Consider the following 14,582-nt stretch of genomic DNA (forward strand, 5'->3'; position numbering starts at 1 on the left):
AGCTTCCTAGCAGCCAGGGTAAAGAGAGCAACACACTTTGGCACGGCTGCTGGAACCCACAGGGTACTCATGAAGAAGGAGGTGTACACTGGCCCTTGGCCTTTCCATCTGGAGAAAGGGTGGAGCTGGAGGAGGGACTAAAGGAGAGAAACATTGGCTGGAGCAGCGAGTAGAGGCTTCCCAGAGAGGGAGGGACCTACACGGGCCCTAAAGAGAGGATGGGGTAGAGAGCAAGAAAGGGCATAGCAGGTGGGGGAAACACATGGCTGAGGTTGAAAGGAAAAACAAAGAACAGTTAGAGGAGAAGACACAGGGGCAGAGGGAGGACAGGGAGGCCTGGGGTGAAAAAAGCTTCTCAAAAGGAGGGGATGAAGGTCCACCCCATCACCAGACCCCAAGCCGGGCAACCCAGTTCCCGAGGGTGGAAGGGACTGGCCCTGTTGGTTGGGGCAGAAGGAGCCAAAGGCAGAGAAGGCAGCAGGCCAGGGGCCTCCAGGATGGGCCAAGTTGGGGACTTGGGTCCTACCTTCCTGTACAAGATGGTGCCTGCCCAGAGGCCCTCCACGGCCGCTGGGAGTGTGGGCCGCGTCAGCTCACGGCACCCCCGTCTCCAGAGCACTGCGCTCTGCCAATGAGGAGCCACTACAGACATGGCCCACAGTCAGTGACTGACAAGTGCAGGGGTTCAAAAGCCTGACTGCCTCATCTGGGCGGCAATCCTACAGTGTCAACTCTACCCCAGGGCCCCCCTGGACCAACCCAAGGCTAGACTTTCCCTGAGACCATGACCTCATTCATTCCTGGGCTCTCATTCCTGCTCCAAGTTATTCTCTTCCTCCCTTCTCCCAAGAGCCCCCCTCAATAAGTCTCATGTTTACAAATGTTTACATGCTTACAAATGCTTTGCTTCTAGGGATCTTGACTGACAACACTCGCTCTGCAGCTCCTTCCCCATTTGAAGAAAACAGGATGTTCCAAATTCCCCAGGAGGGAAATGGAAAGGGAAGAGACTGAGGGTTTACAGAGTACCTGCTGGATGCCTGTGCTTCCCACACGTCATTTCAAGTAACTCTCATGGTACCCCTGTCAGGGTTCATCATCAGATAAGGAAACTAAGGCTCAGAGAGGCATAGGAATTTGCCCAAAGACACACAGCACATCTGGGATACAAGCTGTCCAAGCTGCGCAGACTCCACCGATCATTTGTCACTTGCTTCCTTCAGTGGGTGACTCCTTACGCCAGCTAGACCCCAAGCTTCCTTTGGGAAATACCCTCCCCTCATTTCTGATCACATGGTTGGGGAAAGACAGACCCTGATCCCGCACCTTCATGTTTCCAGGACCTGCAGACTTAGTTAAAGTGCCAGAACAATCCAAACAAGGATCCAATAGGGTGCAAGAGATCAACCCCAGGCTTTTTATTTCTTCTATCAAGAAAGAAGAAGTTGTCTCCAACCCTGAACCCAGAATTAAACCTGGAAGCATGTTGCCCCAGAAAGTGTTGGCAGACATCTTGGGGCCATGTCATGAAATGCTCCTAGGAGTGGAGCCATCACCCAGGAAAAGAAGCAGAGAAATACAGGCAGGAAACAGGTCCTGGTCACATTGTTTGAACCACTGGATCAAATCCTGCCTGAAGCCCAACCTATCTCTAGACCCTGCAGTGACATGAGCTGATAATTTTATTTTATTAAAATCTGGTTTTGGCTACATGCAACCAAGGGAATTCTGACAGACACAGTGTTCAGAAAGGTATCCTTCCTATTCCAGAGACCAGTAAGTCTTAGCTGACTATCCCCAGGAGCCAGGGAATAAGCAGAGAGGGGATGCCACTTACCGTGACTGCTACTGTGCCCCTCTGAGTCCTAAAGCTTGCAGAGTCCCCAGGCTGGGCTGAGGGGTGGGCTTGGGAGCAGGTCCAGGGGCTGCACAGGGACAGAGCCCTGTAGACGCAGGTGGGAGGCTGTATGGCCTCACAGACTCAAGGCAGCGAGGACATGGCCATGGGATCCCTGAAAAACAGGAGAAACAAGAGTGAGCAGTAGGACTTATAGGGGGACAGAAGGGCTCGTGGACATGGGGGTAGGGCAGAAGGCAGCTACCCTGTGGCAAAGGTAAGACCAAAGCCAGCCAAGTTCCTCTTCATTCCCTCATACCTTGCTCTTATTTCCCTATTCACTGCACCCTGCACCCTGGCCCCGTACCTGTCCCTCCCCTGCGACACCTCCAGGCTGCAGAACAGCAACTGCAAGAGGGGTTCCCTCTAACAGGAAGGGAGAGGTGGGGGGCAGGTGTGGCCGGAATCCCTGGGATGCCAGCCCAAATGTACCTGCTGGTGGGGAGAGAAGCAGCTTCGCCCTTGTGCTGCGGAATCACTTCTCCCGGCTCCTCTCCCGGTGGTGCCCAGAGCTGGCTTAGGGCCCGAGGCAGCCAGAGCAGGGCAATCTCCTCTGCTCTCTAGTCCAGACTTCTAAAAGAATCCTAGAGAGGACAATGCTTTCCCTGAGGGAACCAGTGATGTTTCAGGCGGGGGCAGAGAGCAGCTCCAACAGATCCCAGCTGCCATCCCGCCTGAGGAATCAGGAGACCCCCCCCCCCCGACTCTGTCTTCATGCCAGCCTCCCTTAGGCACTGTCCCTGGTTGGGGCCACCCCTCTCAGGGCCCACACTCTTGCCCAGCTTCTCTCAGAGGTCATGCTGGGACCTCTGGGGAGAGAAACGGGCATGGATATCTCAGACTCTAGATGCTACCAGAGGTCCTGGCCTGTGCAGAGTCATGAAGCCTTGTTAGGCCCTGGATGAGTCCTCTGAGCTCAGGGCTGCCAGCCTTCTTCTTGGTTCCGTAAGAAGGCATGATGACAGAAATCCCGAACCAGAGCACATTAGGACTGATCACATTTCTGGAAATGTCTCTAAACCAGCACAGTCCAAGAGCTTTCTGCAACAAAGGGTAGCTGAGCTGCCCAGTGTGACAGCCACTAGTCACGACTGGATTCTGCAAGGTGGACAGTGTGATTAAGAAACTGATTTCAAATTTTTATTTAATTACTTTTTATTTAAATCAAAATAGCCACAGGTGGCTAGTGGTAAACAGAGGGAACAGCGCAGCTCTGGACCAAGCCTTGCCCAGTCCCTGCACACAGCACACCAGGAACACTGAGGTCCACAGAGAGAACAAGGTCATACAGGCTCAAAGTCATACAGAGTGTGTGAGTGAGTGACAGAGACACGAAGGCCAAAGCAGAGCCTCGTTCCTCCAGCTCCTGGTGCCATAGCCCGCCACCCTGTGGCCTCGTGTCCTCCCCCAGTGCTCATCCCTATCATGCCCTGCCTTTCCCACCATGCTCAGGACTGCCGCATGGAGTGGATCGCTGCGGCCCCCGGAGCGGGCTGTCGGGCCCCCTTGGAAGGGACCCACCTCTCCTAGCCCGGTCGCTGGCCCATTCTTCCATCCTCCCAACCCAGCAGCCTCAATCAATGTCCCTAAAGTTGCCTGGGGAAATCATCCATCAGAGGGAAGGGCTCCGGGCACACAGGTGTTCACAGAAGGGTTATTTTAACAGGAAAGTACTGGAAACCGCCTAAACATCCCACAAAAGAAATGACACGTGACACCTCTGCTCGACGGAATATTACACAGCCGTTACGTGGGATAAACACGAGGACTGGTAATGCCATGGAACTCTAACGACACTGAGCAAGAAAGCGGAGAGGATGGGGGAGGGAGGGGGTCAGGGAGCAGCGGAGGTCCTCAGGCTGGACTTCCCCAACGGCCTCTCTGAGCCACGATGGCAGCATCATGGGTGCCCCCTTCCTTTCTGTTTATTTACATACCGAGTGCCCAGCATCTTCCATAGTACTTTCTAGATATTGACCCGTGTAATCTGCACAAGAAGTGTAAGAAGGAGCAATTATGATGCCCTGATTTTTATTTTATTTATTTATTTTTGTTGACAAGGAAACCAAGGTATGGAGAGATGAAACCAGTTAGCTAAGGTCAAGGGCCCCTTGTACTCCCCACACGTTAGGCAAGTTTCCAGCATTGTCTTCACAGGAAAAGGGCAAGGAGGCAGAGAGAGAACAGTTGTTGCCTGAGGTGGGTGAAAATACAGGTGTGTGTGTATTTTCCCTTTTAAATTTCATAAAAATTCTTCTTGTGGCAATTGAAAGAAAAAAGTTCAAAGAATAAAAGGAATGTCTCAAAATGTCTTTAAAAAACAAGCACACACACACAAAAGGAAAACATACCAAGGTCAAGCTCCTGATGCCTCCAAGAGATCTCCACTGTGAACATAATCCATCTCCCAGCAGCAGAGCTCACGTCTCCGGGCTTTTCTGCCAACTTCCTGTCGCCCGGACCGTTCCCCCCTGCCTGGGTGAGAGCCTCACCTCTGAGGTCAGCGGGCAGCAGCCCTGTGTGGAGGTGGACTTCAATAAACACCTCCTGGCCCCCTCTGCACAGCGCGGCAGGCCAGCGGGCACACTGCCTGTGGGGTCCCTCCACTGGCCAGGACTGACCTCGAGAGGCCTCTCTGCCTCCAGCCCCAGGCAGCCCCATTCCACAGGGGGAGCGACTGAGGCCTGAGGGGTGAAAGACCTCAGCAGAGGTCACAAGGCTACCCAACAGGGATACAAGTGTGTACACACACCCATGTGTGCGCGCATGTGTGCGTACACGCACGTGACCAATATGTTCACGCACGTCGAGCTTCAGGTTCAGGCCCAGCCTTCTCATTAAAGGAACAGACGATTCCCAACTTACCCACACACGCTCACACACACACACACACACACACAATTATTACACCATTAACTGCTACTGTATCCACAATCAGATAATCTGCTCTTTCTCCTTTCCCTGTTTCTGTGTTGTTTTCATTTCTGCACCACACATTTATTGAGCACTTGCTGTATGCTAGGTATATTCTAGGGCCTGAGGATTCAGTGGTGTTCTCGTGAGGAAGGGGGGCACAGATGATAAGCGAATAAACAAGGAAGGTGATTGCAAGGAGCCAACAAGTACAATTAAGAAAATCAAGCCATGTAACGTGAGAGCAAGGTCCTGGGGTGGGGCTAGGGCTTCCTCCAGCTGATGAGTCAGGGAAGGCCTCTGTGCAGACGCCACACCTGAATTCATACCTACAGGATAGGGAACCAGTCTTGCCTTGGGCAGGAGGAGGAGAGCAGAGGCCGGCACCTGGGGTTTCTGAGGAGAGCAGGCTAGGCCTGGCAGGTGGGCAGAGGTGGGGGCAACTGTGAGAAATGAGGCCTCAGGGGGAGGGCAGGGCCTCACGGACCAAGGCCAAGGCCTTGGGCGTCACCTCCCGTGTGATGAAAAGTCACCAGGGAAAGGCTGTGAGGTCTTCTTCATTGTGAAAAGTTCCCTGGGGCTGCTGCGTGGAGGCTGGTTTTAAAGGAGAGGGCACGGGAGCAAGGGGCCCGTGGGATGACTGTCTCAGCTGCCAACACATGGCGACACGGCCGGGGCCAGGTGAGGGAGGACAAGCTGGATTGGGCATGCGTGCGGGAGCAGGGCCAGCTCCTGCACAGTGGGCAGGGGCGCAGGATACGAGGGAGTGGAGGTAAGGAAAGGAACCAAGGATGACTCCTAGCTCCCACCACACACCCGTCCTGCTTTTACCACCACCCCCCATACAATTTACACGATTAGAAAATGACACCGCAGATGAGCCAGTCCCGCCCCCCACACCGCCAAGGCTCACATGCCCCTGAGGCATCGGAAGTCCAATCCTGTCCTGCGTGTGGCCTGTGGGAAGGAGCAAGACTGAGTTCCACCCTCAGGCTGAGAAGATTGCCCAAAGAGACGGGAGGGGCAGGGCCACGAGAAGGTGTGGGGCTGGCCCGGAGCCCTTGTGCCACCCCCTGCCAGCTGTGGGACCCTGGGTAAGTTCTCCCACACACCCAGGCTTGGCCCCCTCATCTTCCCCACCACCTCCCACTCGAGGCTGGAATGAAGGGTCCGTGGGATGAGACAGGTCAAGAACCGGCATTTATACATATTAGCATCCTTCCCTTTTGTTTTAAAAGGGGGCCAAAAAAGCCAACTGGGGTTTAGACTGGTAAGCTCCCCATCCATTCTAATATAAATTCTAGAAGTGCTGTAAAGAACACAGGAAAGGCACTGGCAAGTTTGAGTTCACTTACAAAGAACCCTGCAGGATACTCATGTCCCCTCTTGGTTGTTCAAAAGGATGACATGACAGCCAGGGTCAAGGCCCCCGCGACATCCTTACACAGGAGGTAGAAAGCTATGGGCCAGCTCACTCAGTGGTTAGCTAAATGACCATGTCCAAGAACGTGGGAGAGCAACTCACACTGGCTCCTTGCACGGGCAGGGGCTGGTCCTTGGCCGTGCCAGAACACACTTTTGGCAGAGACTAGGATGGAACCTTAAAGGTAGGTCCAGCCTGAGAGGGGTCAACTAGAGAGGCAGGGTCCCCTGTTCAAAGCCTTCAATGAACCCTAGGAATGGGTCGCAGTATAGAAGACAGAGTTACCAGAACCTGGGTAAGCTCTGTGAGTAACTCCAGGAATCACTACATAGAGTGGCCATGGACTCTGGTCATGGACTCTGTGCTCCTGGTGGCCAGGAGATGTAGAGGCTGGGTAAGCCTGTTGCTTCAGCTTTGGAGACAATGCAGCCACTTCCAGAAAGCCATGCCCAGGCATCTGTGTACCTGTCTAGAAGGTCTTTGATAATGTGAAATCTGCCCTTGACAGGAAGAGGTGGGCCAGAAACCCATGTTCCCAGGGGGAGTCTCAAAAGGCCTGGTCAGGATGTTAGGTCCCTGACAAAGATACCTAGCATTTATGTGCCCAGAGAGCAGAGCTAAGCCCAGTGAAAGAAAAAGTTTCTAGGAAAACAGATTTCTGTCCATCATGAGGAGTAGTGAGCTCCCTGTCCCTGGGAGCATGCAAGCAGACATCTGGGAACCATGATGGGGATTTTGCCCTAAATGGGGAAGCTGCTTTCAGCCATGTGTTTCTTTAAGTCTATCAGCATGTGAATCAGAGCTACATTGTGTGTATCAAAGTGGGTGTCACAGAGACTAAAGGGAAAGGAAAGTAATGACCATAATAATAATAATTAGTACTACATTATAGATCACTGCACATTCCCATATATTCTCTAACTGGATCTTCTGCCCATCCCAGGGCAGGATGATTAATCCCATTTACAGGATGAAGCAACTGAGGCCCACATCAGGAAATGGGACCAGCCCAAGTTCCCACAGCACATCAGCCCCCAAATTCCTTCTACAGCCCAGCACCTGGGGAGCGGTCTTCCCCTCCTGCACCCCCAGTGGTCATCCCACCACCCTTGCCCCAGAAGGAGCAGAAACCCCTCTACCACCTGGGGTTTCATCTAGCTGCCAAGACTCCTCATTCCTGATGGTTAGAAGCTCATCCCCCTAGAACGTGGGAGGGAATCCCAGCCCAGACGGCTTTTCCTCCCAGGCCACCCAGACCCTGCTCCTCCATTCTCCCTGCCTCTTCCCCCAGTAAATCCAGCCCCAGCCCCGTACATGGGGTCCTTCAAACCAGACGTGCATCCAGACCTCAGGCTTTGCCCAGGCAATGAACTCGAGGAGAAGGGTCCCTCCACATTGGCCTCATTCTTCTCACACCTACACAGGGGGCTTGTGAATAGGGGAACCAGAGCCCACCCTACCAGGTACCCCTCCTGACCATCTTCCCTCTTCCTAGCCAAGAGGGGCCGAGAGAGAGGGAGAGAAGGTGTTTGGGCGGGGGAGGTGGGCGCATCCAGAGGAGGGGACTCATGGGGCAGCACCTGGCACCAGTCCTCACCACAGCACGCCCTGAGCCCTCAGGATCCTTTTACTTTCCAGGTAAAAGGGAATGAAAGCTCAGAGGGGTTAAGGAGCCTGGCCAAATTCAATATATTAAATGGAACAGAAGAAACAGCTTGTAAGTCCCAGAGTCAGGGTTTGAACCCAGGACCAGCTGAATCCAAAACCTGGCGCTTTTATGTGCCCCCAGCGGCCGGCAGGGAAGTCTCCCAGGGCTCTGACCGGCAGCCTGGTGAGCAGAGGACAGGAGTTGAGAAGGCAGGACAAAAGAAAGACACAGGGCAACTGGACGGATGAACTGACGGGTGGATCCTGCAGGGGCCAGAACGAGACAGCTCTAGAAGCCACCCTCGTGATCAATGAAAGCCACCAAGTGCCACTCTGCTGCCATCTGTCCCTCAAATCCAGCCCCTAGTGTTCCCTGGATCCCTCCCCGACATCCAGGTCTGAGCAGCAGATGAAACCTGCTGCCTTAGGCATCTCCCATTCATGGAGGGTCCAGGGCCAGACCCCTGGGGGCCACCCTGGAGGTGGGGTTGGGGGGAGACGCGGGCAGAGGGAGTAGGGGAACCATTCCTAGCCCCGGGCAAGGCCATCTGCCCAGCTCCCACCAGCCCACGCCCAGCTAGAGGCCCTAGCATCCAGACTGCCCACCGGACACAGCGCACCCTCAGGCCCCATATGGCCAAGCCAGGTGTCCCCGCGCCCTGCCAGCAGCCCAGGGCAGTCTGCCTGTCCCCAGAGCGTGCAGGGTTTAAGCAACAGCCTCTCGACTGAATATTTAAGAAGGAAAATACCTTTTTTTTTTTTTTTCCCAAGAGAGAGAAAGGGAGGGAGGAGGAAGCCGGCAAAGAAGGAGGAGGGAAAGAGGGAGGGAGAAACCTACCCCATCACTGCAGTCAAGGTCACAGGCATCGTTGTGGGGCGGGCGCAGGCTAGGAGCCTCTAATCTGAGAGTTCAGGCTGAGGAAACTAAGCGCTTGAAGCCGGAGTACATTACTGCCCTGAATGATCTGTCGGCTTCTATTAGGCTAAATATCTCTGTATAATGGGGAATTATCCTCTGAAAAGGCAAACTGCCGGCCTCTCCAGGGAGAGGGGGCGCGACGGGAACCTCTCCTTGTCGTGAGGGTTCTCCCACGGGAGGGGGGAGGGAGGGAAGAACAGGACCAACTCAGAAAGCCGCCCCCCACCCACACCCCCTCCCCGGAAAGTCACAGTCAGCAGCTGTTTGACGCTCCTGGCGGGTGCTAGCCTCCCTCCCCCTCTTCCTCAGACTCTGCCTCACTCCCTCCGCTTAGGAGCCTGAAAAGATGCCAGACCTGGGGTAGAGGACTGACAATGCCTTGGTGACAGCAGGTGACCCAGGGGCAGTCCCAGGGCCTCTCTGAACCTCCGTTTCCCCATCTTTTAGATGGAGCTAATAAGAGCCACCTGAAGGCTGTACCAGGGCAGGGCTTGAAACTGGCCCAGAGCCCAGCAGAGTGGGCACCCAGGACAAATTCACTCACGCTGTTCTGCCCACTGGTGAGGACCTCCCCCTCCAAGTCGCCTCCTCCTCGTCCTCACTCCCCACTGGGCACCAGCACCTCCTCCAGGAGACACTCCCTCAAGAACCCTGCTCATGGGTATCGCCTCCAGCCAGAAACCCAGAAACCCACCTTCTGGGCTCCCCACCAGTGTCAAGTAATTACGTGCCTGTGGACAATCCAGCCCGAGGGATTCTCGGACCGGGGCAGCATGGCCTCCTTCTCAGACAGGGAACCTAGACCTCTGCCCAGATCTGGCAGGCTCGGAGACAGGGGCTGGGTCCCCTGGAAGGTGACACTCAGGGCAAGGCAGTCAGCACCAGGGCAGCAGAGCCAGCAAGCCAGAAATCCCAGGAACTGAGTCCGTGAGAGCAAAGCGGTGGGGAGATTGTCCGCAGGACTGTCAGGGCCCAAGGCAGGGCTGGAGCTGGGTCAGAGCAGCACCAAGGTGGACCTTGGTGCGGGGCTCCCTGCACAGGGCTGCGGTGCTGCAGGCTCAGTCCTGGAGGTCTCCTAGGGATCAAGAGGGGCAGGGCTGACCTGGGAGGGGATAAGGGTCAAATAGCTCTCACTAGGTGGGGAATAGGGCAGGAGGACTGTGAGCTGGGTGGGAGATGGTGCAGACCCTGGCTCTTCAGCATTCCCCTGCCACTCTCGGTCTGCTGGAAACCCCAGGACAGCGTGGGACCCCTCACTGCAGATACAGCCACTGCTGTTGTGGGGCACATGGCTAGGCCAGGAAGGCCGTTCTGAGGGTGATTCCAGAACCAGTGACTACATCCCAATAAACATCAGAAAGGAAGGCCGCCCTGAGGGCAGTTAGAGGCCGCCCTGCACTCCCACGTCCCACTATAGACCCAGAGGTCCAGCCCAGAGTCCCCACAGCAGGCGACAGCAACTTATTCCTTGATTCATTCATTGATTCATTCAGCAAATGCTCTCTAGCGCTTTCTGTGAACTGAAGGTACAAAAATTCCCAAGATCCTACATCAGGCAGTTCAGTCCTAATGGGACAAGTGCGTAGGGGGAGCCCACAGGGAGATAAGAGACAATGACTCAGGGACTGTGTAAGAGTGAGAGCCCAAGTTGCTGGGGAAACAGGGTAGGGGGGCCCCAATCCAGGGTTGGGGTTCTAGCCAGGCTTTCAGGGGAAAGGTCTTGGAGATGGGCCTTGAGGGAAAAGGAACTGGGTTTGAAAGCAACTGAATTTGAAACCAGTTTGAAGTTTCAAACTGGGTTTGAAACCATCAGAACGAAGGTTTCTGCAGGCAGAGGGGTGACCTGTGCCAATGCCCAGGGGCACAAACGATGGGTGCAGAGGGAGACAGCTCCTCTCCCCTGGGGAGGGCCTCGTGTGCAGAGACACGGTGTTAGCTCTTATCCCAAGAACCATGAGCAGCTTGAAGGGTTTTAAGCAGGGCTCGACAGGCCCCAATCTGTGCTCCAGAAATATCATTGCACCTGCCCCCAGGTTGAGGATGGAGGACACAGGAGAAGGTAGGAAGCAGTGAAAAGTTAAGACCATGGCAATGAGCAGGGGAGAGGTGGTGGGCCTCAAGGCAGGCCAAGGGCTTGAAAGGAGGGGAGGGTGCAAGAGGGACTTGCCGAGTGAGGGCCGCGGTTCTAACACGGTGGTAAGACAGCGGCAGTGTCCCACCAGGCCTGAGCGGTGCTCCCGTCCAAACCACACTGTCAAACGTTGCAAACCTTTCCAAATCCCAGAGCTGCTTTGATCACACAACACTCAGGTGAGCCGGAGAAGCCAGGGATGAGTTACTTAGTTCACTAATTCAACAAAAATTCACTGAGCACCTGCTATGTTCCAGGCCTTGTTCTGACCTGTCTACTCCCCAGAATGAACAGACCCAGGAGTGCTGCCCAGGAAGTTCCAGGGTCACACGGCATGGGTGTGCATCCATGGCTATAGCCAGTCTCCAGTGGTGAGAGCTGGGGTCATAGCCCAAGAGACGGAGGGGCTGCCCGGGGATGGCCACCAGCCCGGGGCACTCATGGCCTCCAGAACTTGGGAGCAAAACCTGAAGAGAAGGTGTGGAAAGGGAAGGCCTGACACTGGGGGCTGGCTCGGGGGTCGGGACAGGAATGAGCCTTGGTCTGCAGTGGGAGCACCCCTTCTTCCAAGATGGGGTGGGAAGCCAGAGAGAAAGTATGAAGTGAGAGGAGGCAGGTTCATGGTGGAAAGCACCAATCTCCTCTGCAGGCTGGAAAGGGCAGGTAGGGCATAGACAGCAGCAGGGCCTTCGGGCCCACCAGAGGGAGAATGGGACACACAGGCCAGGCCAGAAAGAAAGAAGGGTCAGAGTGGGAGATCTGGAGGACCCAGGGCAGGGCTGGGCCCCCTGAGGTGGCGAGATCAGGGAACCCCAGGAGGGAGGAGCAGGCCCCACGACCACCCTAGCAGGTAGCCTGTGCAGTGGCCTCAGGCTGCCCTGCGCTCAAGGGTTACTAAGAGTCTCCCCAGAGTGCAGGCTCCCAAGGGCCCAGCCAGATGTCTGGAAAAGGCTAGAGCTGCCTAATGGCCTCCAGCGCCTGCTGCCACTGAAGGGACCACCAGGGTTGGCACAGGAGCAGCTCCTGCACTCTCGGTCCCAGTGGAGGCCCCAAGGCCAGCCCGCCCATGCCAAGCACTTGCAAGCAGGCTCCCTACTTCCCTGGGCCCTATTCTCATCAGTAAGCCCAGGCAGGGCCCACCTGTCAGGTACTCAGGCAGGGAAAGCAGCGCCCAGTGCCCAGGAGGTGCCCCAGATGACTGTCCCCTTCCCCTCCCTGCTGGCAGGGCCTCTTGGAGTCCAGTCTCACAGAATCCCCAGGGCCTGGCACACACTTTTGCTCAATTAACTTTTACTGACCTACGTTTTTCTGCTAAACAGCTGGTAGTGATGAGAGATGACCAGAATCTTGCCTGCTGGAAGGGGCTAAGAGGAAGACGGGACAACCACAGGAGGACACAGCAGATGCCCCAGGGAGCTGACATGCAGACGTGGCAGAGGCCAACGTCGTGGGTGGCGGGAGGAAGAGGCTGGTTCTCATCATACCTGTTAGGACTCTGCGACAACCAGGCAAGCTGGCAGAAGAGCCAGTGGGGGGTAGTGAGAGCTGGGGCTGGGGCACACCCAACTGGAAGATCCCTGGGTAGATGGGCCTTCTGGCTGCAGACCTCCTGATAGCACCCAGAGCCTTATGAGCTGCTCCTCCAACCTACCCCTTCCCCACCTTGGAATTCACCCCACTGTGTGCCCTGCCCAAGTTAGAGCACTGGAAAGAAACTGAAATAAGTCAAAAGGAAGGAGGAGCCACTTCTGGAAGAAGGGGCAGAGCCTGGAAGGCTTCACAGAGGTGGTGGCTTCTAACTGCTCTGAGCCTCACCTTACTCTTCCATGAAATGGGACTGCTATTGTCCTCCTCCTCCTGCTCCTCCTCCTCCTCCTCTTACTCCTCCTCTTACTACTACTACCAATAATAATAGCTAAAGCACATGGATGCTAAGTCTGTGCTGGGCTCTGTGTGAGTACTTGGAGCCCAAGAGATAGAGGTAGAGATGAGGCTGAGCCCGCCCGTCTCCCAGACTCCCTTTGGATCGGCTTGTGGAGGGTCGACTGGGGTCTAGGCCTTGGGCTGCAGGCAAGTTGGATGTCACTGGTGGCCAAGGTCTGTGAGTTCCCAGTGTTGGCAGCATCACTTTGAGTGGCCCTCTTGAGCTGGGTGGAAAGGGGCTGGGAGCTGCGGGATGGACGCTTCCAGACCCGGGTCAGAGGCGGCAAGGTCAGAGGCTACACTGTGTCTGCAACAGCAGCTCAGCGTGGCCCTTGTGGAGTACAAAACACGGTGCTGAGTGTGCAGGGGAACCCGCAGCATCTCCCCTCCTGATTTCCCAGAACCAACCTCACCCATAGGCCTGGTTCCAGAAGTTCTTGGGCTCGAAGCAGACAGGAGTGGAGGAAGAGGAATGAGGAGAAAAGCAGCCACAGCCATCACTGTGTGTCTATGCTGGGACTGCACACCAACCCAGGCCGGTATGATTATTCCCACTTATAGAGGAAACAGGTTTCCATGGGTATGGTCCCTTGCCCAAGGTCACAGCTGGGAATGACTGAGCTGGGGCTCACACCTAAGGCTGTCTGTTCCTCACGGACCAGGAAGTGTGAAAGGCCAGAAGGGCTCATGGGGCTGAATGTAGAGGGCACACAAAGCATTATCAGCAGGGCAGAAGGGGTTCTTAGGAGCAAACTCTTCCTGACACCCAATGCTGCATGTTGTCCCATACGTAGGGCTGGCAGGGGCCTGGGCAGCTTGAGAAGATAAGGCAGGAGAGGGTGAGCGAGGTCTCTCCTTTGGCTTCCAGCAGCCCTCTGCTGGAAACCCTCTGCCCTACTCCCTGAAATCATTTCATCTTCCAGGTGAGATGGGGCACCTAGAAGGCCTTATGTGGCTAACAGGGCTTGAGAAGAACCTTTGCAAGGGCAGGGTGGGACGGGGGCGGGGGGCAAGGGGGTGTGGTTAAAGGGAGATGAAGCTCAGCCCAGACTATGACAAGGCCACCAATGGGCTGAGGCTGGTGCAGGGAGAGGGTCAGGGAGGCCCAAAAAAACAGAAGTCACAGTGCCTGGACCCCTGCGGGTAGAGCATCATTCCTTCGAGTCGTCAGATGTGTTCAGTTTCTATAAGGCTTCTGAGCCTGGGTGAGGCCCACCTAGGAGTCCTGGCAGTGGGAGAGAGAACGCTGAGGACGGTCCCTTCCTCTACACTGTGTTTCTTGGCATGAGTGTCTTTCCCTCTCTGGTCCCCATGTGCCCTCTGCAACATGAGATATCCAGGCCTAAATGCCGTTGGACACCTAAGGGAGGTGGTGAGGTCCCAAACAAGCCTCCCCGCCCAGAGCCTGTATCAACTCCAGGCTACGAGCTCAGCATGATCCTCACTGGTCTTCCCTTACCCTCTCAACAAGGCCACTGTACAAATATCAGCACTTGATTTGCCAGAAAAGCAAACTGAGGCTCCGGCCTAAGAAGGAACTCTCCAAGGTGCCCAGGAAGAACTGCCGACAAGCTTTAAGCACCCGGGTTTGTTCAGCACTGGACAGCTCTTGGCCACGGACCTCCTGGCCCCAGGCCTACACACACAGCCTTGGCAATCAATCCCTCTTCCTCCTAAATAAACTTCACCCAGCCTTCCCCACTGCTCTCGCTATGCTCATCTCTCCTGG

General features: G+C 55.5%; 1 protein-coding gene across 6 annotated transcripts in view; it reads right to left on the reverse strand.

Moving 5' to 3' along the window:
• Nucleotides 1-14,582, reverse strand: part of LINGO1 (leucine rich repeat and Ig domain containing 1) — a 190,382-nt gene that overhangs the window by 71,062 nt on the left and 104,738 nt on the right. For all 6 annotated transcript variants that reach the window (XM_059180316.1, XM_059180317.1, XM_059180312.1 and 3 more), the window contains one exon: nt 1,838-2,012. The gene's annotated coding sequence lies outside the window, so the exon portion shown is untranslated. The remainder of the gene's footprint in view (nt 1-1,837; nt 2,013-14,582) is intronic.

This window comes from Mustela lutreola, chromosome 7 (assembly GCF_030435805.1).
Source record: "Mustela lutreola isolate mMusLut2 chromosome 7, mMusLut2.pri, whole genome shotgun sequence".
NCBI lineage: Eukaryota > Metazoa > Chordata > Mammalia > Carnivora > Mustelidae > Mustela > Mustela lutreola.